Genomic DNA, 26,967 nt, shown 5'->3' on the forward strand with positions numbered 1-26,967 from the left:
TGACAAAGTTGTTTCTGGTAAGGCAGGTGATAAAAGGTTTTAGAAGGAATGCGGGACTGGGTGATCGGAGGCGTCCGATTTCTTTTAGCCTGCTGGAGAGGGTTGGTGCGCTGCTAGGCAAGATCTGTGTATCCGTCTTTGAGGTGGCTCTTTTCTGTTTGGCATTTTCCCTGGCATTTTTCGGTGCTTTGCGGGTTGGAGAGGTCGTGTCTCCTAACACGTACAAGCCAGGGGGGCTTTTGGCTAAGAACGTGGTGCTTACCAATGGCGGTTTACAGTTTTGGTTGCGTAGGTCGAAGACGGACCAGGAGGGTAGAGACAAATGGGTAATTTTGGGTGCTGTTGTGGGTTCCCTCATGTGTCCCGTTAGTTGTTGGCAAGCTTTTAATAGCTTTCAGCCTTCTAGGGCTGGACCTTTGTTGTGTCATGAGGATGGGTCCTTTTTGTCCAAATTTCAGTTTGTGGCGGTTCTTAGGCGGGCGTTATCAGGTATGGGGCTGGATGCTTCCCATTTTGTGGCTCACTCTTTCCGTATTGGGGCCGTGACAGAGGCGGCTCTTGGAGGTTTGGCACCCGAGGTTGTACAGAGGATCGGGAGATGGGAGTCGGGGCATTATAGGAGCTATGCTAGACCCTGAAAGTTTGAGGGGGGGTCCACGTTGTATTTGTATTGTGGTGAATTTTGTGGAATCTAAGTTGATTGTATTTTCCAGGTCCTCATCCCCTGTTGGTTTGGATCGTCGGCCATTCGTACGTGTTTTGGGGCGCGAGACGTACAGACATTCGGCGGGACGGACATCAACTCGGCTTTTCCAAGGATGTGGCCGTCATCAGGTGGTTGAGTTTTTGGGGACTGTGTTGGAATGGGGTTATGCAGGAGGTGCATAATGGCGCTCGGCTGGATAGACCTCCTGACATTTTGGTTTTACATGTTGGGGGAAATGATTTGGGGATCTGCCCCTGTCGGGAGCTGATCCGGGATATCAAGCATGACCTTCTCAGGTTATGGGTGTCCTTTCGGGATTTACTCGTGGTGTGGTCGGATATCGTCCTGAGGAGTTGTTGGCGGCACGCCAGATCCGTGGATAAGGTTAATAAGGCCAGAATTAAAGTTAATCGGGCGGTTGCTAAGTTTGTTGTCAGGAATGGAGGTTTGTTTGTCCGTCACTTTGAACTTGAAACGGGTGGGGACGATTTTCTCCTTGGTGATGGTGTTCACCTGAATGCAGTGGGCATCGATTTGTGGGCCCTGGGTTTGCAAAACGGTATCAAAAGGGACATTGCGGTCAAGTGTGGGGGGTCTCGGGTATTTGAGGTGTGCAAATACCCTCGTTGTGGTGGTGGGAGGGGTCCTTGGAGTTGGTGCTAAATTGGCCTGGGGGATCCGTCGGGGTACGGATTTTTCAGTTGGTGTAAACTTTGGTTTCGGGTCTGGTGGTTCGGGGGGGGATCTTGGCAACGGTGGGCCTGATTCCCAGGTTTTAAGTGGACATGGTTAACCCTTCGGGGTATTTGGTGCTCCCGAGCCTGGGTGGTAACGGCTGGGAGTAAATTTATGGTATGTTTTGTCCACTATCTCTATTATGGTTGACCACCAGTTTTGAGCTTCAAGGACTCCTCCCTACGTTATTTTACTGTTATTGTATGTTTATAATAAAGGCCACTGTGGCCAAGTATTATCCAAGTTTGGAGTCTGTCGTTATTTGTAGTGGGTCATTCGGCAAATAATATGGGGTCGTTAAATAAAAGAAGGGGAGGATTCCTTCTGGATATCGACCAATAGCAATGTTAAGAGCAGGCCGGAGCGAGCCGTCCCCTCCCCCCACAGACGGCGTACGTGCAGGCCGTCATGACAGGGGTTTGGGAGCAGAAGGGCTGAAGAGGTAGGGGTTAATTAGGGGAGGGGGGTTGTATGCATGTGGAGCGCCCCCAGATGCAGGGCTGCGGGGTACTCGGTACGGGGCCTCTCGGTCTCAGTTCTGGGGTTGTCACGGTGGCTAGACCCGGTCCGTGACCCTGTAAGGGGCGTCCAATGAAAGGTGTGATGATGGTGCGTGGTGCAGGTCACGATGAATAACGAGGACACAAGGTTGCAGTCTCTTTACCTCTTTACTAGTGTTGAGTGATACCTTCCGATATGCAAAGGTATCGGTATCGGATTGGATCGGCCGATACCGGCAAAATATCGGATACCGATACCCGATACCAATGCATATCAATGGGACACAAAATATTGGAATGGTTCCCAGGGTCTGAAGGAGAGGAAACTCTCCTTCAGGCCCTGGGATCCATATTCATGTATAAAATAAAGAATAAAAATAAAAAATATTGATATACTCACCCCTCTGACGGCCCCGACTCTCACCGGTCCAAGCGTCTGCCTCCATTCGTAAGAATGCAGAGTGAACTAGGACCTTCGATGACGTCGTGTCTTGTGATTGGTCGCGTGACCGCTCATATGACCGCTCACGCGACCAATCACAAGCCGCGATGTCATCAAAGGTCCTTCACTCCCTGCATTCTTAGGAACGAAGGTACCGCTAAGGTCCAGGGTCCGCCGGAGGGGTGAGTATATCAATATTTTTTATTTTTATTATTTATTTTTTACATGAATATGGATCCCCGGGCCTGAAGGAGAGTCTCCTCTCCTCCAGACCCTGGGAACCATACGCACCGCACACTTCCGATTCCGATTTCCGATATCGCAAAAATGTCGGAACTCAGTATCGGAATTCCGATACAGCAAATATCGTCCGATACCCGATATTTGCAGTATCGGAATGCTCAACACTACTCTTTACTGATCGCTTCAAGGTCCTCAATCCAGAGTACGGTTAACAGGGCTGTCTAAGACCGGACGGTCCAATGGCACCTCCAGAGTTCCCTTTGCAGGTGGAAATCTGTGCCTACCTTCTAGCGCCTGTGTGTTGTGGTACTTCCCTGCTGAGCACCACGGGATAGTCCTCACAACTGTTGTGTCTGTTTCTGATGTTCTTTCTCCATCCCCCAGATGATATGGATAGGATGCACCCGTATGATGGGTAGGCCTGGAGTTCTTCCGGGACCCTAGTGACGCCCCTCTCCCACAGTTGCCCCCTATGTCTGCTTAGGTGATTTAGGTGAGGGAGCCAACCTATAATTAACTGTCCTGCCGTTGGTTTGAAGTAATGCTTGGAGCTCAATACTTCCTCGGCGTTCCGGCCACCGGCTACGCGCCTCAGTAGGATGTTGCCTCAATCTTACAGCACGACTCCTACTGGTGTTATCTCCTTTTTGCTTTGATCTTGTTTCTCACTCTCCACAATAAACCTCGCTTCTTGTTTTTTCTTGAGATACCGCCGCGATGTAGTGCAGGAGCGGTTCCTTAACGTTCTGTCCTTTTCGCTAGGCCTCTGTCAGGATCCCACCCCTGACAGGGACCCCCCTGAATCTTCCACTGCAACATCCTCTGCCACAGGATGTTGCCTGGTTCCAACCCAGTCAGCGTCTGTCTAACTTTCTATCCAACCCCCAGTTTTACCAGATTGTGAGGAGTGGCCTAATACATAGCACCCTTGGCTCCCCCTGGAGGCCAGATTATGAAGTGTATTGGTGTCTGTGATACCTGGTCAGGTGAACTCCTTAAGTGCCATCAGACGTACCATCACTCCCCTTAGCGGCGGAGCATCAGTACTGCAATGACCAGGACTCTGGGGTGCTGCACTCCCCCCCGGTTAAATCCAGTACTCCGGGATTGGGAAGAAAACAACAATACATGTCAGCAAAAAGACATACAAATTTTGAAATGCATGAAACAAGTAAATTTGAACAGAGCTTCCCTTTATGGGAGGTGAGGACACTTGAACGTTACAACTGAAACATGGTAAATATGTTAAATAACAGTCTATAAATAACTTTGCTTACCCAGCCGGGTATTCTACTAAGTGCAAATTCTGAACAATAATTTAACTTTGCCTCTAAGGTCGTATAAGCTGGATCCACTAAAGCCTTACTATAAAACTCCTAAAATATAAATTAACTTTTCTTCATTTTTCTCTTCTAAGTGCAATATTTTCTTCTTACTCTCTGATTGGTCTTATGCAGGGCCACCTGTCTATCTGCCCAGGACTACTGCCTCTGTTCGTAGTACAGAATCACTGAGCCATCTCTCTATGGCTCCTAGGAGGACTCACCCACTAACCCCTACGGGTTCACTTCCTGTCCTCAATCTTCTAGAAACATTATTAAACAGTTTCTATATCTAACTAACTGGCTACATATTTCTTACTATGTAAAACATTATTACTGTTCACTCTCTTTTAAAGCAACATTGTACATTAAGTGCAAATGGTGAACATTCCCTTTAAGAGGGAACCAAGTCTCTTTGAGGTAGTGCAACTGCTCAAGTTGCAAGTCCGTGTAGGGCAGGAACTCCGGTACTGTTTCCAGAAACAGTTTCTTTGCAAAGAGTTCTGTTTCTTGCAAAACCAGTAGAGGGCACCCTTAATAGGGTGCGAACTATTTACATCACAGTTTGTGAACCACTCACCGTCCATGATTCGGCAGTCCTTTCAAAATAGGGGGTATAAAGGAGTAAAAAGAAAAACCAAAAGCAAAAATAAAAAGCAATAGGGATCCTGGGTAAACAAAGGGATCACTTTAAAAACAACCCTGGTCGGGTACTAGCAGCAGGAAACACAGAAGACGAACAGTTAACTATTTACAGTTTTTAGAACTTTAGGGCTTCATTCTGGCTGATTAGGAGGTGGCCTCCTCCTAGGCCTTACCTGGCAAGTGGCCCTCTGTGGTTTGGGAAAGCCCGATCCCCGACCAGGCAACAGTGGCACCCCCTCCTGAGCTACCCGTCTCAGCCGAGAATGGGCGTGACCCACAGGCACACAGTTGGTCGGGACATCCTGGTGGTCCGCAGCGGAGGGTCCTGCTACCTTTTCCGCAGTGGGTGCGACCACCGGAGTCCCAGCAGCAACCTGGAGGGTGGCGCACCGTTGAACGCCCCGGGCCATCCAGCCAGCCTCCCTCCGCCACCGGGTATAGGTCACAGCATCTCCGGGTTCCAAGTCGTGGTCCTCATTATACTTTCCACCGCAAGGCTCCACTTCCCCCTGGTCAACGCGTGCCTGCAGCGGCTCTCCAATCTCTTGGATAACTCTCCTTCCTTCCCGGGAGTTGAAGAAAACCACGACACCCCAGTGCGACGGTGGGACCTGTCAGGTCGACCTGGGCCGCAGGTTGGGGCCTGTTCCTCCACGCTGTCATCAAGCGCTGCAGGTGTTCCACCGCCGGCAGGATTCTCAGGCCCTGCGTCTGCAGCTCACTCTCTGCCGTGGTCGGGATGGATAGGGTGGGGGACACTGGAGACAGGCAGATCTCCGCAGGCTGGCCCAACCGGGAGGTCACACGGTCTTCAGCCTCCCGGCGGCGTGCTAACCACCGGGCCTCAGCTGCAGCCACCCACTCCTCAGATGGGTCTTCCTAGCGGTAACTCCATGAGGGCCAGTCCCTGCAGCGATGGCGAATCTGGGACTGTTATGGGTGATGCAGCCTCGTGCTGGGTCGGGTCGTCCCCATGCGGTGCTTCTGACGTCGCCATCTTTGCCTCCTCCTCAGTGTCTTCTTCCCGCGTTCTCTTTCGGGGGCGGTCCCGTCTCCATTGTACCCACCCTCCATAGAGGATGAGGAGGCGGACCTCAGCAGCTGACGGACTCGTCCTCAGGATGCAGTAATACTTAGACTGGGCGGCCATGATTTTCCGCGCTCTTCAGCTCATTCACGCCCACTTCCACGCCCTTCTTCTTCTTCTGCGCTAATCTTAGCGCTGTAATGGCGGCTGTTTTGGCGGGAAATTTTGGCGGCAAGTGGCAATCCACAGTCTTTGCAATAAATCACAGTCCAAGCACAATAAATCACAGTTCCAAGGCACACATGACCTGATTCTTCAGACTTAAGTAGATCCTGTTCGTGACGCCAAGTTTGGAGCGCCCCAGATGCAGGGCCGCGGGGTACTCGGTACCGGGCCTCTCGGTCTCAGTTCTGGGGTTGTCAAGGTGGCTAGACCCGGTCCGTGACCCTGCTAAGGGGCGCCCAATGAATGTGTGATGATGGTGCGTGGTGCAGGTCGCGATGAATAACGAGGACACAAGGTTGCAGTCTCTTTACCTCTTTACTGATGGCTTCAAGGTCCTCAATCCAGAGTACGGTTAACAGGGCTGTCTGAGACCGGCCGGTCCAATGGTACCTCCAGAGTTCCCTTTGCAGGTGGAAATCTGTGCCTACCTTCTAGCGCCTGTGTGTTGTAATACTTCCCTGCTGAGCACCACGGGATAGTCCTCACAACTGTTGTGTCTGTTTCTGATGTTCTTTCCCACAACTTATGTCTGTTCTGATGTTCTTCTCCATCCCCCAGATGATATGGATAGGACGCACCCGTATGATGGGTACGCCTGGAGTTCTTCCGGGACCCTAGTGACGCCCCCCTCTCCCACAGTTGCCCCATATGTCTGCTTAGGTAATTTAGGTGAGACAGCCAACCTATAATTAACTGTCCTGCCGTTGGTCTGAAGTAATGCTTGGAGCTCAATACTTCCTCGGCGTTCCGGCCACTGGCTACGCGCCTCAGTAGGATGTTGCCTCGATCTTACAGCACGACTCCTACTGGTGTTATCTCCTTTTTGCTTTGATCTGGTTTCTCACTCTCCACAATAAACCTCGCTTCTTGTCGCGATGTAGTGCAGGAGCGGTTCCTTAACGTTCTGTCCTTTTCGCTAGGCCTCTGTCAGGATCCCACCCCTGACAGGAACCCCCCTGAATCTTCCCCTGCAACACCCTCTGCCACAGGATGTTGCCTGGTTCCAACCCAGTCAGCTTCTGTCTAACTTTCTATCCAACCCCCAGTTTTACCAGATTGTGAGGAGTGGCCTAATACATAGCACCCTTAGCTCCCCCTGGAGGCCAGACTATGAAGTGTATTGGTGTCTGTGATACCTGGTCAGGTGAACTCCTTAAGTGCCATCAGACGTACCATCACTCCCCTTAGCGGCGGAGCATCAGTACTGCAACGACCAGGACTCTGGGGTGCTGCACATGAGGAGGGGGTTATAGGGTAGGTGAGGGGTGGAGCTTACCAGTTCCCGCTCTGGGAGCTCCAGGAAGATCCTGCCCTCCCGCCCTGTTTTGTGTGTTTTGTATTGTTCTATTTTACGGGAAGTTGTTTTGGGTCATGGTGCCTCGAGGCGGTGGGAGGGGTCCTTGGAGTTGGTGCTAAATTGGCCTGGGGGATCCGTCGCGGTACGGATTCTTCAGTTGGTGTAAACTTTGGTTTCGAATCTGGTGTTTCGGGGGGGGTGATCTTGGCAACGGTGGGCCGGATTCCCAGGTTTTAAGTGGACATGGTTAACTGTTGTGAAATTGGATTCTGGGCTCCCCCGGTGGCCACTTGTGGAATTGTACTTGTGTGCATCATCCCCTCTGTTCACCTGCTCCTATCAGGATGTCGGAGTCGCTATATAACCTTGCTCCTCTGTCAGTTTCATGCCGGTCAACAATGTAATCAGAAGCCTTTCTGTGCATGTTCCTGCTACTAGACAACTCCCAGCTAAGTTGGACTTTTGTCCTTGTGTGTTTTTGCATTTTGTTCCTGTTCACAGCTGCTGTTTCGTTACTGTGTCTGGAAAGCTCTTGTGAGCGGAAATTGCCACTTCCACGCCCTTCTTCTTCTTCTGCGCTAATCTTAGCGCTGTAATGGCGGCTGTTTTGGCGGGAAATTTTGGCGGCAAGTGGCAATCCACAGTCTTTGCAATAAATCACAGTCCAAGCACAATAAATCACAGTTCCAAGGCACACATGACCTGATTCTTCAGACTTAAGTAGATCCTGTTCGTGACGCCAAGTTTGGAGCGCCCCAGATGCAGGGCCGCGGGGTACTCGGTACCGGGCCTCTCGGTCTCAGTTCTGGGGTTGTCAAGGTGGCTAGACCCGGTCCGTGACCCTGCTAAGGGGCGCCCAATGAATGTGTGATGATGGTGCGTGGTGCAGGTCGCGATGAATAACGAGGACACAAGGTTGCAGTCTCTTTACCTCTTTACTGATGGCTTCAAGGTCCTCAATCCAGAGTACGGTTAACAGGGCTGTCTGAGACCGGCCGGTCCAATGGTACCTCCAGAGTTCCCTTTGCAGGTGGAAATCTGTGCCTACCTTCTAGCGCCTGTGTGTTGTAATACTTCCCTGCTGAGCACCACGGGATAGTCCTCACAACTGTTGTGTCTGTTTCTGATGTTCTTTCCCACAACTTATGTCTGTTCTGATGTTCTTCTCCATCCCCCAGATGATATGGATAGGACGCACCCGTATGATGGGTACGCCTGGAGTTCTTCCGGGACCCTAGTGACGCCCCCCTCTCCCACAGTTGCCCCATATGTCTGCTTAGGTAATTTAGGTGAGACAGCCAACCTATAATTAACTGTCCTGCCGTTGGTCTGAAGTAATGCTTGGAGCTCAATACTTCCTCGGCGTTCCGGCCACTGGCTACGCGCCTCAGTAGGATGTTGCCTCGATCTTACAGCACGACTCCTACTGGTGTTATCTCCTTTTTGCTTTGATCTCGTTTCTCACTCTCCACAATAAACCTCGCTTCTTGTCGCGATGTAGTGCAGGAGCGGTTCCTTAACGTTCTGTCCTTTTCGCTAGGCCTCTGTCAGGATCCCACCCCTGACAGGAACCCCCCTGAATCTTCCCCTGCAACACCCTCTGCCACAGGATGTTGCCTGGTTCCAACCCAGTCAGCTTCTGTCTAACTTTCTATCCAACCCCCAGTTTTACCAGATTGTGAGGAGTGGCCTAATACATAGCACCCTTAGCTCCCCCTGGAGGCCAGACTATGAAGTGTATTGGTGTCTGTGATACCTGGTCAGGTGAACTCCTTAAGTGCCATCAGACGTACCATCACTCCCCTTAGCGGCGGAGCGTCAGTACTGCAACGACCAGGACTCTGGGGTGCTGCACATGAGGAGGGGGTTATAGGGTAGGTGAGGGGTGGAGCTTACCAGTTCCCGCTCTGGGAGCTCCAGGAAGATCCTGCCCTCCCGCCCTGTTTTGTGTGTTTTGTATTGTTCTATTTTACGGGAAGTTGTTTTGGGTCATGGTGCCTCGAGGCGGTGGGAGGGGTCCTTGGAGTTGGTGCTAAATTGGCCTGGGGGATCCGTCGCGGTACGGATTCTTCAGTTGGTGTAAACTTTGGTTTCGAATCTGGTGTTTCGGGGGGGGGGGATCTTGGCAACGGTGGGCCGGATTCCCAGGTTTTAAGTGGACATGGTTAACTGTTGTGAAATTGGATTCTGGGCTCCCCCGGTGGCCACTTGTGGAATTGTACTTGTGTGCATCATCCCCTCTGTTCACCTGCTCCTATCAGGATGTGGGAGTCGCTATATAACCTTGCTCCTCTGTCAGTTTCATGCCGGTCAACAATGTAATCAGAAGCCTTTCTGTGCATGTTCCTGCTACTAGACAACTCCCAGCTAAGTTGGACTTTTGTCCTTGTGTGTTTTTGCATTTTGTTCCTGTTCACAGCTGCTGTTTCGTTACTGTGTCTGGAAAGCTCTTGTGAGCGGAAATTGCCACTCTGGTGTTATGAGTTAATGCTAGAGTCTTAAAGTAATTTCTGGATGGTGTTTTGATAGGGTTTTCTGCTGACCATGAAAGTGCCCTTTCTGTCTTCTTTCTATCTAGTAAGCGGACCTCGATTTTTGCTAAACCTATTTTCATACTACGTTTGTCATTTCATCTAAAATCACCGCCAATATATGTGGGGGCCTCTGTCTGCCTTTTGGGAAAATTTCTCTAGAGGTGAGCCAGGACTGTCTTTTCCTCTGCTAGGATTAGGTAGTTCTCCGGCTGGCGCTGGGCATCTAGGGATAAAAAAATGTAGGCATGCTACCCGGCCACTTCTAGTTGTGCGGCAGGTTTAGTTCATGGTCAGTATAGTTTCCATCTTCCAAGAGCTAGTTCTCATATATGCTGGGCTATGTTCTCTCGCCATTGAGAATCATGACAGTTTGACCGGCCCAAAAAAAAGGGTTAAATTACTGGCTGAGAAAGGAGAGAAAAAAGAAGTCTGCTACAATTTTTTTTTTTTTTTTTCCTCTAGTTCTGAGTGTGCTCTTAATTGAATCACTTGCTAGTCTGCCTATACTGCAGCCTTCCTCTCTTTCTCTCCTTCTTATCCTTGAATGGCTCTGTGTTCACCTGTTTCAAATGGATCTTCAGAGTGTAGCTACAGGTTTGAATAATCTCGCCACAAAGGTACAAAATTTGCAAGATTTCGTTGTTCATGCACCTATGTCTGAGCCTAGAATTCCTTTGCCTGAATTCTTCTCGGGGAATAGATCTCACTTTCAAAATTTTAAAAATAATTGCAAATTGTTTTTGTCCCTGAAGTCTCGCTCTGCCGGAGACCCTGCACAGCAGGTCAGGATTGTAATTTCCTTGCTCCGGGGCGACCCTCAAGACTGGGCTTTTGCATTGGCACCAGGGGATCCTGCGTTGCTCAATGTGGATGCGTTTTTTCTGGCCTTGGGGTTGCTTTATGAGGAACCTCATTTAGAGCTTCAGGCGGAAAAGGCCTTGATGTCCTTGTCTCAGGGGCAAGATGAAGCTGAAATATACTGCCAAAAATTCCGCAAATGGTCTGTGCTTACTCAGTGGAATGAGTGCGCCCTGGCGGCGATTTTCAGAGAAGGTCTCTCTGATGCCATTAAGGATGTTATGGTGGGGTTCCCTGTGCCTGCGAATCTGAATGAGTCCATGACGATGGCTATTCAGATCGATAGGCGTCTGCGGGAGCGCAAACCTGTGCACCATTTGGCGGTGTCTACTGAGAAAACGCCAGAAAATATGCAATGTGATAGAATTCTGTCCAGAAGCGAGCGGCAGAATTTTAGACGAAAAAATGGGTTGTGCTTCTATTGTGGTGATTCAACTCATGTTATATCAGCATGCTTTAAGCGTACTAAGAAGCCTGACAAGTCTGTTTCAATTAGCACTTTACAGTCTAAGTTTATTCTATCTGTGACCCTGATTTGTTCTTTGTCATCTATTACCGCGGACGCCTATGTCGACTCTGGCGCTGCTTTGAGTCTTATGGATTGGTCCTTTGCCAAACGCTGTGGGTATGATTTGGAGCCATTGGAGGCTCCGATACCTCTGAAAGGGATTGACTCCACCCCATTGGCTAGTAATAAACCACAATACTGGACACAAGTGACTATGCGTGTTAATCCGGATCACCAGGAGGTTATTCGCTTTCTGGTGCTGTATAATCTACATGATGTTTTGGTGCTGGGATTGCCATGGCTGCAATCTCATAACCCAGTCCTCGACTGGAGAGCTATGTCTGTGTTAAGCTGGGGATGTAAAGGAACTCATGGGGACGTACCTTTGGTTTCCATTTCATCATCTATTCCCTCTGAGATTCCTGAATTCTTGTCTGACTTTCGTGACGTTTTTGAAGAACCCAAGGTTGGTTCACTACCTCCGCACCGGGAGTGCGATTGTGCCATAGACTTGATCCCGGGTAGTAAATACCCTAAGGGTCGTTTGTTTAATCTGTCTGTGCCTGAACACGAGGCTATGCGAGAATATATAAAGGAGTCCTTGGAAAAGGGACATATTCGTCCTTCGTCATCTCCCTTAGGAGCCGGTTTTTTCTTTGTGTCTAAGAAAGACGGCTCTTTGAGGCCGTGTATTGATTATCGACTTTTGAATAAAATCACGGTTAAATATCAATATCCGTTACCACTGCTTACTGATTTGTTTGCTCGTATAAAGGGGGCCAAGTGGTTCTCTAAGATTGATCTCCGTGGGGCGTATAATTTGGTGCGAATCAAGCAGGGGGATGAGTGGAAAACCGCATTTAATACGCCCGAGGGCCATTTTGAGTATTTGGTGATGCCTTTTGGTCTTTCAAATGCCCCTTCAGTCTTCCAGTCCTTTATGCATGACATTTTCCGCGATTATTTGGACAAATTTATGATTGTGTATCTGGATGATATTCTGATTTTTTCGGATGACTGGGACTCTCATGTCCAGCAGGTCAGGAGGGTTTTTCAGGTTTTGCGGTCTAATTCCTTGTGTGTGAAGGGTTCTAAGTGTGTTTTTGGGGTTCAAAAGATTTCCTTCTTGGGATACATTTTTTCCCCCTCTTCCATCGAGATGGATCCTGTCAAGGTTCAGGCTATTGGTGATTGGACGCAACCCTCTTCTCTTAAGAGTCTTCAGAAATTTTTGGGCTTTGCTAACTTTTATCGTCGATTTATTGCTGGTTTTTCTGATGTTGTAAAACCATTGACTGATTTGACTAAGAAGGGTGCTGATGTTGCTGATTGGTCCCCTGATGCTGTGGAGGCCTTTCGGGAGCTCAAGCGCCGCTTTTCTTCCGCCCCAGTGTTGCGTCAGCCTGATGTTGCTCTTCCTTTTCAGGTTGAGGTCGACGCTTCTGAAATCGGAGCTGGGGCGGTGTTGTCGCAGAGAAGTTCCGACTGCTCCGTGATGAGACCTTGTGCTTTTTTTTCCCGTAAATTTTCGCCCGCCGAGCAGAATTATGATATTGGGAATCGGGAGCTTTTGGCCATGAAGTGGGCTTTTGAGGAGTGGCGTCACTGGCTTGAGGGGGCCAGACATCAGGTGGTGGTATTGACTGACCACAAAAATTTAATTTACCTTGAGTCTGCCAGGCGCCTGAATCCTAGACAGGCGCGCTGGTCGTTGTTTTTCTCTCGGTTTAATTTTGTGGTGTCTTACCTACCGGGTTCTAAGAATGTTAAGGCGGATGCCCTTTCTAGGAGTTTTGAGCCTGACTCCCCTGGTAATTCTGAGCCCACAGGTATCCTTAAAGATGGAGTGATATTGTCTGCCGTTTCTCCAGACCTGCGGCGGGCCTTGCAGGAGTTTCAGGCGGATAGACCTGATCGTTGCCCACCTGGTAGACTGTTTGTTCCTGATGATTGGACCAGTAGAGTCATCTCTGAGGTTCATTCTTCTGCGTTGGCAGGTCATCCTGGAATCTTTGGTACCAGGGATTTGGTGGCAAGGTCCTTCTGGTGGCCTTCCCTGTCACGAGATGTGCGAGGCTTTGTGCAGTCTTGTGACGTTTGTGCTCGGGCCAAGCCTTGTTGTTCTCGGGCTAGTGGATTGTTGTTACCCTTGCCTATCCCGAAGAGGCCTTGGACGCACATCTCGATGGATTTTATTTCGGATCTGCCTGTTTCTCATAAGATGTCTGTCATCTGGGTGGTGTGTGACCGTTTCTCTAAGATGGTCCATCTGGTTCCCTTGCCTAAGTTGCCTTCTTCTTCCGAGTTGGTTCCTCTGTTTTTTCAAAATGTTGTTCGTTTGCATGGTATTCCGGAGAATATCGTTTCTGACAGAGGGACCCAATTCGTGTCTAGATTTTGGCGGGCATTCTGTGCTAGGATGGGCATAGATTTGTCTTTTTCGTCTGCTTTCCATCCTCAGACTAATGGCCAGACCGAGCGGACTAATCAGACCTTGGAGACATATTTGAGGTGTTTTGTGTCTGCGGATCAGGATGATTGGGTTGCTTTTTTGCCTTTGGCGGAGTTCGCCCTCAATAATCGGGCCAGCTCTGCCACCTTGGTGTCCCCGTTTTTCTGTAATTCGGGGTTTCATCCTCGATTTTACTCCGGTCAAGTGGAATCTTCGGATTGTCCTGGAGTGGATGCTGTGGTGGAGAGGTTGCATCAGATTTGGGGGCAGGTGGTGGACAATTTGAAGTTGTCCCAGGAGAAGACTCAGCTTTTTGCCAACCGCCGTCGTCGTGTTGGTCCTCGGCTTTGTGTTGGGGACTTGGTGTGGTTGTCTTCTCGTTTTGTCCCTATGAGGGTTTCTTCTCCTAAGTTTAAGCCTCGGTTCATCGGCCCGTACAAGATATTGGAGATTCTTAACCCTGTGTCCTTCCATTTGGACCTCCCTGCATCCTTTTCGATTCATAATGTTTTTCATCGGTCATTGTTGCGCAGGTATGAGGTACCGGCTGTGCCTTCCGTTGAGCCTCCTGCTCCGGTGTTGGTTGAGGGTGAGTTGGAGTACGTTGTGGAAAAGATCTTGGACTCTCGTGTTTCCAGACGGAAACTCCAGTATCTGGTCAAATGGAAGGGATACGGTCAGGAGGATAATTCTTGGGTCACTGCCTCTGATGTTCATGCCTCCGATCTTGTCCGTGCCTTTCATAGGGCTCATCCTGATCGCCCTGGTGGTTCTGGTGAGGGTTCGGTGCCCCCTCCTTGAGGGGGGGGTACTGTTGTGAAATTGGATTCTGGGCTCCCCCGGTGGCCACTTGTGGAATTGTACTTGTGTGCATCATCCCCTCTGTTCACCTGCTCCTATCAGGATGTGGGAGTCGCTATATAACCTTGCTCCTCTGTCAGTTTCATGCCGGTCAACAATGTAATCAGAAGCCTTTCTGTGCATGTTCCTGCTACTAGACAACTCCCAGCTAAGTTGGACTTTTGTCCTTGTGTGTTTTTGCATTTTGTTCCTGTTCACAGCTGCTGTTTCGTTACTGTGTCTGGAAAGCTCTTGTGAGCGGAAATTGCCACTCTGGTGTTATGAGTTAATGCTAGAGTCTTAAAGTAATTTCTGGATGGTGTTTTGATAGGGTTTTCTGCTGACCATGAAAGTGCCCTTTCTGTCTTCTTTCTATCTAGTAAGCGGACCTCGATTTTTGCTAAACCTATTTTCATACTACGTTTGTCATTTCATCTAAAATCACCGCCAATATATGTGGGGGCCTCTGTCTGCCTTTTGGGAAAATTTCTCTAGAGGTGAGCCAGGACTGTCTTTTCCTCTGCTAGGATTAGGTAGTTCTCCGGCTGGCGCTGGGCATCTAGGGATAAAAAAACGTAGGCATGCTACCCGGCCACTTCTAGTTGTGCGGCAGGTTTAGTTCATGGTCAGTATAGTTTCCATCTTCCAAGAGCTAGTTCTCATATATGCTGGGCTATGTTCTCTCGCCATTGAGAATCATGACAGTTAACCCTTCAGGGTATTTGGTGCTCCCGAGCCTGGGTGGTAACGGCTGGGAGTAAATTTATGGTATGTTTTGTCCACTATCTCTATTATGGTTGACCACCAGTTTTGAGCTTCAAGGAAAGGACTCCTCCCTACGTTATTTTACTGTTATTGTATGTTTATAATAAAGGCCACTGTGGCCAATTATTATCCAAGTTTGGAGTCTGTCGCTATTTGGAGTGGGTCATTCGGCAAATAATATGGTGTCGTTAAATAAAAGAAGGGGAGGATTCCTTCTGGATATCGACCAATAGCAATGTCATGCAAAACATACTGCAAAAGCATAATCTGTGGAAAAGGAGGTTGTCACAACTCCAGGATCCCTGCTATTGTTGAAGAATAAATGGTAGGGGAGTTAATTCCTCCTTGTGGGAGGCACGCCCAACAGTACTGTTTCCCTCCACGTGTGAAGGAAAAAAGATACTGACAGTCAGGATGTAGGGAAACAGAGAAAAATGCATTTGCCAAGTAAATTACTGTGAAACATTTGGAGGGAGCTGAGATTTGTGACAGTAAGGTATGCGGATTAGGAACAATTGAGGTTACAGGTCTCTATTACGGTATTTACATGAACCATTAAGCGAATTTCTGGAGAACCTTTGAGTCCTTTTTTCTTAATGGGATACAAGAGCGTGTTACAGAGGAGGATTTTCACACCAGAGCTCCTGCCTGGACATATTCCTTATATCACTGGTCAGGGCCTTTGATTTGGCTAAGTTTAAGAGACACTGTTTTAAAACGGAAGAAGTGGTTCCCTCTTTTAATTTAATCATGATGTGAGTGATGGGGAGCTGACCCACGTCACTTTTTCCATTTGCACATACAGTGTCTGGCACTTGATGCAGTTCAACATCCTCAAATATCTCGGTATCGGTTTTCTACTCTCACTGCTTCTGATATATACACCTTTCCTTTAACCCCTTCCCGACATTTGACGTACTATCCCGTCGAGGTGGGGTGGGCCCGTATGACCGCCGACGGGATAGTACGTCATCACCGATCAGCGGCGCTCACGGGGGGAGCGCGGCCGATCGCGGCCGGGTGTCAGCTGCATATCGCAGCTGACATCCGGCACTATGTGCCAGGAGCGGTCACGGACCGCCCCCGGCACATTAACCCCTGGCACACCGCGATCAAACATGATCGCGGTGTACCGGCGGTATAGGGAAGCATCGCGCAGGGAGGGGGCTCCCTGCGGGCTTCCCTGAGACCCCCGGAGCAACGCGATGTGATCGCGTTGCTCTGAGGGTCTCCTACCTCCCTCCTCGCCGCAGGTCCCGGATCCAAGATGGCCGCGGCATCCGGGTCCTGCAGGGAGGGAGGTGGCTTACCGAGTGCCTGCTCAGAGCAGACACTTGGTAAGCCTGCAGCCCTGCACAGCAGATCGCAGATCTGGCAGAGTGCTGTGCACACTGCCAGATCAATGATCTGTGATGTCCCCCCCTGGGACAAAGTAAAAAAGTAAAAAAAAATTCCCCACATGTGTGTAAAAATAAAATAAAAAAAATATCCTAAATAAAGAAAAAAAAAAATATATTATTCCCATAAATACATTTCTTTAGCTAAATAAAATAAAAAAAACAATAAAAGTACACATATTTAGTATCGCCGCGTCCGTAACGACCCAACCTATAAAACTGGCCCACTAGTTAACCCCTTCAGTAAACACCGTAAGAAAAAAAAAAAAAAACGAGGCAAAAAACAACGCTTTATTATCATACCGCCAAACAAAAAGTGGAATAACACGCGATCAAAAAGACTGATATAAATAACCATGGTACCGCTGAAAACGTCATCTTGTCCCGCAAAAAACGAGCCGTGATACAGCATCATCAGCAAAAAAATAAAAAAGTTATAGTCCTGAGAATAAAGCAATACCAAAATAATTATTTTTTCTATAAAATAGTTTTTATCGTATAAAAGCGCCAAAACATAAAAAAAATGATATAAATGAGATATCGCTGTAATCGTACTGACCCGACGAATAAAACTGCTTTATCAATTTTACCAAACGCGGAACGGTATAAACGCCTCCCCCAAAAGAAATTCATGAATAGCTGGTTTTTGATCACTCTGCCTCACAAAAATCGGAATAAAAAGCGATCAAAAAATGTCACGTGTCCGAAAATGTTACCAGTAAAAACGTCAACTCGTCCCGCAAAAAACAAGATCTCACATGACTCTGTGGACTCAAATATGGAAAAATTACAGCTCTCAAAATGTGGTAACGCAAAAAATATTTTTTGCAATGAAAAGCGTCTTTCAGTGTGTGACAGCTGCCAATCATAAAAATCCGCTAAATAACCCGCTATAAAAGTAAATCAAACCCCCCTTCATCACCCCCTTAGTTAGGGAAAAATAAAAAAATTAAAAAATGTATTTATTTCCATTTTCCCATTAGGGTTAGGGTTAGGGCTAGGGTTGGGGCTAGGGTTGGGGCTACAGTTAGGGTTGGGGCTAAAGATAGGGTTAGGGTTTGGATTACATTTACGGTTGGGAATAGGGTTGGGTGTGTCTGGGTTAGAGGAGTGGTTAGGGTTACTGTTGGGATTAGGGTAAGGGGTGTGTTTGGATTAGGGTTTCAGTTATAATTGGGGGGTTTCCACTGTTTAGGCACATCAGGGGCTCTCCAAACGGGACATGGCATCCGATCTGAATTCCAGCCAATTCTGCGTTGAAAAAGGAAAACAGTGCTCCTTCCCTTCAGAGCTCTCCCGTGTGCCCAAACAGGGGTTTACCCCAACATATGGGGTATCAGCGTACTCAGGACAAATTGGACATCATCTTTTGGGGTCCAATTTATCCTGAGACCCTTGTGAAAATACAAAACTGGGGGCTAAAAAATCATTTTTGTGAAGAAAAAAAAAATAATTTTTATTTTCACGGCTCTGCGTTATAAACTGTAGTGAAACACTTGGGGGATCAAAGTTCTCACAACACATCTAGATAAGTTCCTTGGGGGGTCTAGTTTCCAATATGGGGTCACTTGTGGGGGGTTTGTACTGTTTGGGTACATCAGGGGCTCTGCAAATGCAACGTGACGCCTGCAGACCAATCCATTTAAGTCTGCATTCCAAATGGCGCTCCTTCCCTTCCGAGCTCTGTCATGCGCCCAAACAGTGATTCCCCCCCACATATGGGGTATCAGCGTACTCGGGACAAATTGAACAACAACTATTGGGGTCCAATTTATCCTGATACCCTTGTGAAAATACAAAACTGGGGGCTAAAAAATCATTTTTGTGAAGAAAAAAAAAAGAATTTTTATTTTCACGGCTCTGCGTTATAAACTGTAGTGAAACACTTGGGGGTTCAAAGTTCTCACAACACATCTAGATAAGTTCCTTGGGGGGTCTAGTTTCCAATATGGGGTCACTTGTGGGGGGTTTGTACTGTTTGGGTACATCAGGGGCTCTGCAAATGCAACGTGACGCCTGCAGACCAATCCATTTAAGTCTGCATTCCAAATGGCGCTCCTTCCCTTCCGAGCTCTGTCATGCGCCCAAACAGTGATTCCCCCCCACATATGGGGTATCAGCATACTCGGGACAAATTGAACAACAACTTTTGGGGTCCAATTTATCCTGATACCCTTGTTAAAATACAAAACTGGGGGCTAAAAATCATTTTTGTGAAAAAAAAAAAAGAATTTTTATTTTCACGGCTCTGCGTTATAAACTGTAGTGAAACACTTGGGGGTTCAAAGCTATCAAAACACATCTAGATAAGTTCCTTAGGGGGTCTACTTTCCAAAATGGTGTCACTTGTGGGGGGTTTTAATGTTTAGGCACATCAGGGGCTCTCCAAACGCAACATGGCATCCCATCTTAATTCCAGTCAATTTTGCATTGAAAAGTAAAATAGCGCTCCTTCCCTTCCGAGCTCTGCTATGCACCCAAACAGTGGTTTACCCCCACATATGGGGTATCGTCGTACTCAGGATAAATTTCACAACAACTATTGTGGTCTAATTTCTTCTCTTACCCTTGGGGAAATAAAAAAATGGGGGCGAAAAGATCATTTTTGTGAAAAAATATGATTTTTTATTTTTACGGCTCTGCATTATAAACTTCTGTGAAGCACTTGTTGGGTCAAAGTGCTCAACACACATCTAGATAAGTTCCTTAAGGGGTCTACTTTCCAATATGGTGTCACTTGTGGGGGGTTTCAATGTTTAGGCACATCAGGGGCTCTCCAAATGCAACATGGCGTCCCATCTCAATTCCAGTCAATTTTGCATTGAAAAGTCAAATGGCGCTCCTTCCCTTCCGAGCTCTGCCCTGTGCCCAAACAATGGTTTACACCCACATATGGGGTATCAGTGTACTCAGGACAAATTGCACAACAATTTTTGGGGTCCAATTTCTTCTCTTACCCTTGGGAAAATAAAAAATTGGGGGCGAAAAATCATTATTGTGAAAAAATATGATTTTTTATTTTTACGGCTCTGCATTATAAACTTCTGTGAAGCACTTGTTGGGTCAAAGTGCTCACCACACATCTAGATAAGATCCTTATGGGGTCTACTTTCCAAAATGGTGTCACTTGTGGGGGGGTTTCAATGTTTAGGCACATCAGGGGCTCTCCAAATGCAACATGGCGTCCCATCTCAATTCCAGTCAATTTTGCATTGAAAAGTCAATTGGCGCTCCTTTCCTTCCGAGCTCTGCCATGCGCCCAAACAGTGGTTTACCCCCACATTTGGGGTATCAGCGTACTCAGGACAAATTGTACAACACATTTTGGGGTCTATTTTCTCCTGTTACCCTTGGTAAAATAAAACAAATTGGAGCTGAAATAAATTTTGTGTGAAAAAAAGTTAAATGTTTATTTTTATTTAAACATTCCAAAAATTCCTGTGAAACACCTGAAGGGTTAATAAACTTCTTGAAAGTGGTTTTGAGTACCTTGAGGGGTGCAGTTTTTAGAATGGTGTCACACTTGGGTATTTTCTATCATATAGACCCCTCAAAATGACTTCAAATGAGATGTGGTCCCTAAAAAAAAATGGTGTTGTAAAAATGAGAAATTGCTGGTCAACTTTTAACCCTTATAACTCCGTCACAAAAAAAAATTTTGGTTCCAAAATTGTGCTGATGTAAAGTAGACATGTGGGAAATGTTACTTATTAAGTATTTTGCGTGACATATGTCTGTGATTTAAGGGCATAAAAATTCAAAGTTGGAAAATTGCGAAATTTTCAAAATTTTCGCCAAATATTCGTTTTTTTCACAAATAAACGCAAGTTATATCGAAGAAATTTTACCACTGTCATGAAGTACAATATGTCTCGAGAAAACAATGTCAGAATCGCCAAGATCCGTTGAAGCGTTCCAGAGTTATAACCTCATAAAGGGACAGTGGTCAGAATTGTAAAAATTGGCCCGGTCATTAACGTGCAAACCACCCTTGGGGGTGAAGGGGTTAAGCTTGCACAAGTATTTATCTGAGAGGAGACTTGTGAATGCAATTACCTCAGCAGAGGCGTAGCTAGGGTTTTGGTCCAGGGGGCGCGAAGCTTCTGAGTGGGCCCCTAACCAGGTAACCTTGAATACAACTCGGTGACGCGCCCTAATACTGGAGGAGAGCCTCAGCAGATGACCGCGCTGTTACTGAAGATAAACTCTATATAAAGACCAATATGGATATTACCACCATATGGTCAGTGGTAGATACCAGTCCTACAGAACATATAAGAGATCACTGCACAGTTACAGATAATGACTTACCACTGACGTTCTTTCTGATGGAATCGTTCATTTTTCCCGTCTTTTCCATCTGGCCCAGATCGACATGACAACTTCTTCCAGCAACGACTCACCTGCAGAGAATACAACAAAGACACATTTCACTTCTCACATTCCAGCCATCACCATCTATTCCCAACCTGCACAAACTTATCATCCTGCTGATACCCCAATACTGAGCTGCTGCTGCCGTATGTGTCCCTATTACTACACCTAATACCCCAATACTGAGCCGCTGCTGCCGTATGTGTCCCTATTGATGTCCGATACCCCAATACTGAGCCGCTGCTGCCGTATGTCCCTATTACTGCCCCTGATACCCCAATACTGAGCCGCTGCTGCTGTATGTGTCCCTATTACTGCCCCTGATACCCAATACTGAGCCGCTGCTGCCGTATGTGTCCCTATTACTGCACCTGCTACCCCAATACTGAGCCTCTGCTGCCGTATGTGTCTCTATTAGTGACCCTGATACCCCAATACTGAGCCGCTGCTGCCATATGTGTCCCTATTACTGCACCTGATACCCCAATACTGAGCCACTGATGCCGTATGTGTCCCTATTACTGCACCTGATACCCCAATACTGAGCCGCTACTGCCGTATGTCCCTATTACTGCCCCTGATACCCCAATACTGAGCCTCTGCTGCCGTATGTTTTTCTATTACTGCCACTGATACCCCAATACTGAGCCGCTGCTGCCGTATGTGTCCCTATTACTGTACCTGCTACCCCAATACTGAGACTCTGCTGCCATATGTGTCTCTATTACTGACCCTGATACCCCAATACTGAGCCGCTGCTGCCATATGTGTCTCTATTACTGCACCTGATACCCCAATACTGAGCCGCTGCTGCTATATGTGTCCCTATTACTGCACCTGCTGTGTGGTTCTCTGTGCCCTCTAAACTCTAAAGCAACTCTCTACAATATAGTAATGCCAGGTGCAAGTGCCCTAGAAAACAGTGCCCATATTTTGCCCCTAGAAAGTAATATTGCCCTGTGTGCCCCTTTGATAGCCACAGTAACCTGAGTTCCCCTATCACAATAAGTGCCCACTTTACATTTAATAATGTCCCGAGTCTCTTATACACAGTATAATGCACCCACACAGTATACTGACTCCTTAGTAGCCCCCAAACTGTTTGATGGCTCCAACACTGTATAATGACCCCCACACTGTAATCTCCATATTGTATGATGGCCCCCTAGATAGCCTCCATATACAGTAGCATAATGCACCAAATAGTCCACAATAGAGTATAACGCACTCCCCATAGGCAGAGTCTATAGCATACGGCAGCCCCCATAGGCAGACACTGTAATAAGACAGTACCCCTTAGGCTGGAGTCACACTAGCGAGTTTTACGGACGTAAGAGCGCAGAAAATACGTCCGTAAAACTCGCCAAACAAACGGCACCGCAACTCAATGTAAGTACAGATCACCCAGCTTTCATTTCATCACCCGGGGATTACAGACACGAGCGAGTGCTTTAGCGCAGCTCCTGCCTGTAAAATAATTAACCCCTTCAGATGGATTACCTCGTGGGACGTGACAGGTCATCTGAGGGTATGTATATTGTGTGTTTATTATTTTGCCAAGCGAGGGTGTTCCGGATGGATTGAGAGAGCAATAAAATACTAAAACAACCTGTTTGTTTATTTCATTAAAATACTTTTTAATAACATGTGTGTGTGTGTTTTAACCCTTTCAGACAATTGGATTAATAATGGATAGGTGTCATAATTGACGCCTCTCCATTATTAATCTGGCTTAATGTCACCTTACAATAGCAAGGTGGCATTAACCCTTCATTACCCCATATCCCACCGCTACACAGGAGTGGGAAGAGAGTGGCCAAGTGCCAGAATAGGCGCATCTTCCAGATGTGCCTTTTCTGGGGTGGCTGGGGGCAGATGTTTTTAGCCACGGGGGGGCCAATAACCATGGACCCTCTCCTGGCTATTAATATCTGTCCTCAGTCACTGGCTTTACCACTCTGGCGGAGAAAATTGCGCGGGAGCCCACGCCAATTTTTTCCGCGATTTAACCCTTTATTTTAGCAGCTACAGCGCACAAATTTTGCACATACACACTACTAACAGTAGTAGTGTGGAATATGCAAAAAAAAGGGGGATATGAGATGGTTTACTGTATGTAAACCATGTCTCATATCCTGTCGGGTTGGGGAAGGAGAAATGAGAAGCCGGCAATTGAATTACCGGCTTTTAACATATATCGCGCTGAATTAAATATAAATACAGAATATATATATATGTGTCTCAATGACATATATATATTTATATATATATATATATATATATATGTATACAGTATATATATATATATATATATATATATATATATATATATATATATACTGTATATATGTTTTAACGAACATTTGAGCACATAAATCCATTAGATGTCGGTTTTGCAAGCCTGCGAGAAAATATCGCAGTACGGATGCCATATGGATTACATACGGAGGATGCCATGCGCAAAATACGCTGACACACCCTGCCTACGGATGACATACGGACCACTATTTTGGGGACTTTTCTGCATATTACGGCCGTAAAAAACGGACCATATTTACATACGCTGAGTGTGAGGCCAGCCTAACACTTGTCTTTTCGACCTCACATCTGTCATTTTCCGATCACTCCACTATTTTCCCTCACTACTCTCATTTTGCACTCACACCTTTTCATTTTCACCTCACACCCCTCATTTTCACCTCACACCCCTCATTTTCACCTCTCACCTCTCATTTTCCCCTCAGTATATACATGTTTGTCATCTCCCTTATATATAGTATACACCTGTGTGTCGTCTCCTGTTTATAGTATATACCTGTATGTCATCTCCCCAGTAAATAGTATATACCTGCTGTATGTCATGTCCTCCTGTATATTGTATATACCTATGTGTCATCTCCTCCTGTATATAGTATATACCTGTATGTCATCTCTTCTGTATATACTATATACCTGTATGTCATCTCCTCCTATATATAGTATATACCTGTATGTCATCTCCTGTATATAGTATATACCTGTATGTCATCTCCCCTGTATATAGTATATACCTGCTGTATGTCATCTCCTCCTCTATATACCTATGTGTCATCTCCTCTTTTATATAGTATATACCTGTATGTCATCTTCTCCTGTATATAGTATATACGTGTGTCATCTCCTCCTGTATATAGTATATACCTGTAAGTCATCTCCTCCTGTATATAGTATATATCTGTGTGTAATCTGCTCCTGTATATAGTATATACCTGTGTGTCATCTCCTCTTGTATATAGTATGTACATGTATGTCTTCTCCTCCTGTATATAGTATATACCTGTGTGTCATCTCCTCCTGTATATAGTATATACCTGTGTGTCATCTCCTCCTGTATATAGTATATATCTGTGTGTCATCTCCCCTGTATATAGTATGTACCTGTATGTCATCTCTTCCTGTATATAGTATATACCTGTGTGTCATCTCCCCTGAATATAGTATATATGTGTGTCATCTCCTCCTGTATATAGTATATACCTGTATGTCATCTCCTCCTGTATATAGTATATACCTGTGTGTCATCTCCCCTGTATATAGTATATATGTGTGTGTCATCTCCCCTGTATATAGTATATACCTGTGTGTCATCTCCTCCTGTATATAGTATATATCTGTGTGTCATCTCCTCCTGTATTAGACCTCGTTCACACATTATATGCTCAGTATTTTTACCTCAGTATTTGTGAGCTAAATTGGCAGCCTGATAAATCCCCAGCCAACAGGAAGCCCTCCCCCCTGGCAGTATATATTAGCTCACACATACACATAATAGACAGGTCATGTGACTGACAGCTGCCGTATTTCCTATATGGTACATTTGTTGCTCTTGTAGTTTGTCTGCTTATTAATCAGATTTTTATTTTTGAAGGATAATACCAGACTTGTGTGTGTTTTAGGGCGAGTTTCATGTGTCACGTTGTGTGTGTTGAGTTGCATGTGGCTACATGCATGTAGCGACTTTTGTGAGATGAGTTTTGTGTGGCGACATGCGTGTAGCAACTTTTTGTGTGTCGAGTTGCATGTGACAGGTTAATGTAGCAAGTTGTGTGAAGCAAGTTTTGCGCATGGCAAGGTTTGCGCGTGGCGAGTTTTATATGTGGTGCGTTTTGAGTATGTGCAAGTTTTGTGTGAGGCAACTTTTGCATGTGTTGCAACTTTTGTGCATGTGGCAATTTTTCCCCGTGTGCAAGTTTTGCATGTGGCGAGTTTTCCATGAGGTGAGTTTTGCACATGTGGCGAGTTTTGCGTGAGCCTAGTTTTGCATGTGGCGAGTTTTGCGCATGGCGAGTTTTGAGCGGCGACTTTTGTGTTTCGACTTTTATGTGGCGAGGTTGGTGTATGTGTGGTGAAATGTGTGCTGAGGGTGATATATGTGTTCAAGCACGTGGTAGTGTGTGACGCATTTTGTGTGTGTGTTCATATCCCCGTGTGTGGTGAGTATCCCATGTCGGGGCCCCACCTTAGCAACTGTACAGTATATACTCTTTGGCGCCTTCGCTCTCACTCTTTAAGTCCCCCTTGTTCACATCTGGCAGCTGTCAATTTTCCTCCAACACTTTTCCTTTCACTTTTTCCCCATTATGTAGATAGGGGCAAAATTGTCTGGTGAATTGGAATGCGCGGGGTTAAAATTTCGCCTCACAACATAGCCTATGATGCTCTCAGGGTCCAGATGTGTTACTGTGCAAAATTTTGTGGCTGTAGCAGCGACGGTGCAGATGCCAATCCCGGACACACACACATACATACACACACACATTCAGCTTTATATATTAGATAGATTCCTCATGTCCTTGCAAAAATTGCCGTGTGGCACCACATCAATAATTTCAGCAATTATTCTTTAAATTTGAGGGAACTCATTCTTTTGTCTTTGAATTATTTACACAAAAATAACTTTTTCATGTTTGACTGTCAATTTTACTTATAGGTACTGGGAGTCCCAATGGGCTCTAAATTTTCCCCAACTCTTGCCATTTTATTTATAGTATGGTATGACTAAATGGATAATCCTTTTTTTCATAATATCATTTGGTACAGTCATTATGTGGATGACCTCCTTTTTGTTTGGAGGGGGGATACACAATCAATACTCAACTTTTTGGATTATTTAAATAACAATTTTTGTAATTGAAAATTTACCCTTAATCAAGCATCTGAACAGGTTATTTTTTTGGATGTGCTGCTGCACAGCAACACAAGCACACATAGGTTTGGCACTTCTCTCTTCAGAAAGGAAAATGCAGGCTACACCACCCTTTTAGCAATTGAAGCGATCCCGCATAGTGAATTTATCAGAGCTAGACGTATATGCTCTGGTGATGATCAATCCTTTCTATTAGAAAGTTTCAGCATCAAGGATATATTGCAAAGAGAAAGAGGTTATAAAAACTTTAACATTATTCCAGCTTTTCATAAAGTTCACAATAAAACGCGCAACGCTGCACTTCATGACAACAAAATAAAATCTTTATCTGCTGATATTAAAAGAACTGAATCCATGATCACTTTCTCAACTCCTTACAGTGCTCAGTTCAATTAAATTAAAAAAAATTATATTAAAATACCAAATAAAATTCCAAACCACACCAGCGCTACTCTAAATAGGAGAAGAGAAAGCTGTTTATGAACACTCAGTAAAGAAGCTGCTGGTATTAGACAGACACTGTGCTAATTTCCGTCGATATATTGAAACAATAATAATAAATTATTAAAATACCGACAGTGAATCAAGATGATATCTTACGACAGGTCCTTAATAATTGTGTCAGGTGTGTGGCTAGGAGGGGTATGTCGCTTGGCAACATGCTCTCTCCTAGTCAATACTGCTCAACACAGGACTCCACAACATGGTTGGCCTACAAAGGATTTTTTAGATGTTTAGATGTTCAGGAGATCATTGCAACGTTTGTGAATATGCCCAAAACAGGAAGAAAACGTTCACCCTCCCCAAGGGTTCCCCACACATTATTAATTCCATTATTAATTGTGACACTGATCATTTAGTTTATTGTATAGAATGTAGAATGGTATGAATTACAAGAATGATCTTTTTTAC

Source organism: Ranitomeya variabilis, chromosome 7 (assembly GCF_051348905.1).
Source record: "Ranitomeya variabilis isolate aRanVar5 chromosome 7, aRanVar5.hap1, whole genome shotgun sequence".
Classification (NCBI taxonomy): domain Eukaryota; kingdom Metazoa; phylum Chordata; class Amphibia; order Anura; family Dendrobatidae; genus Ranitomeya; species Ranitomeya variabilis.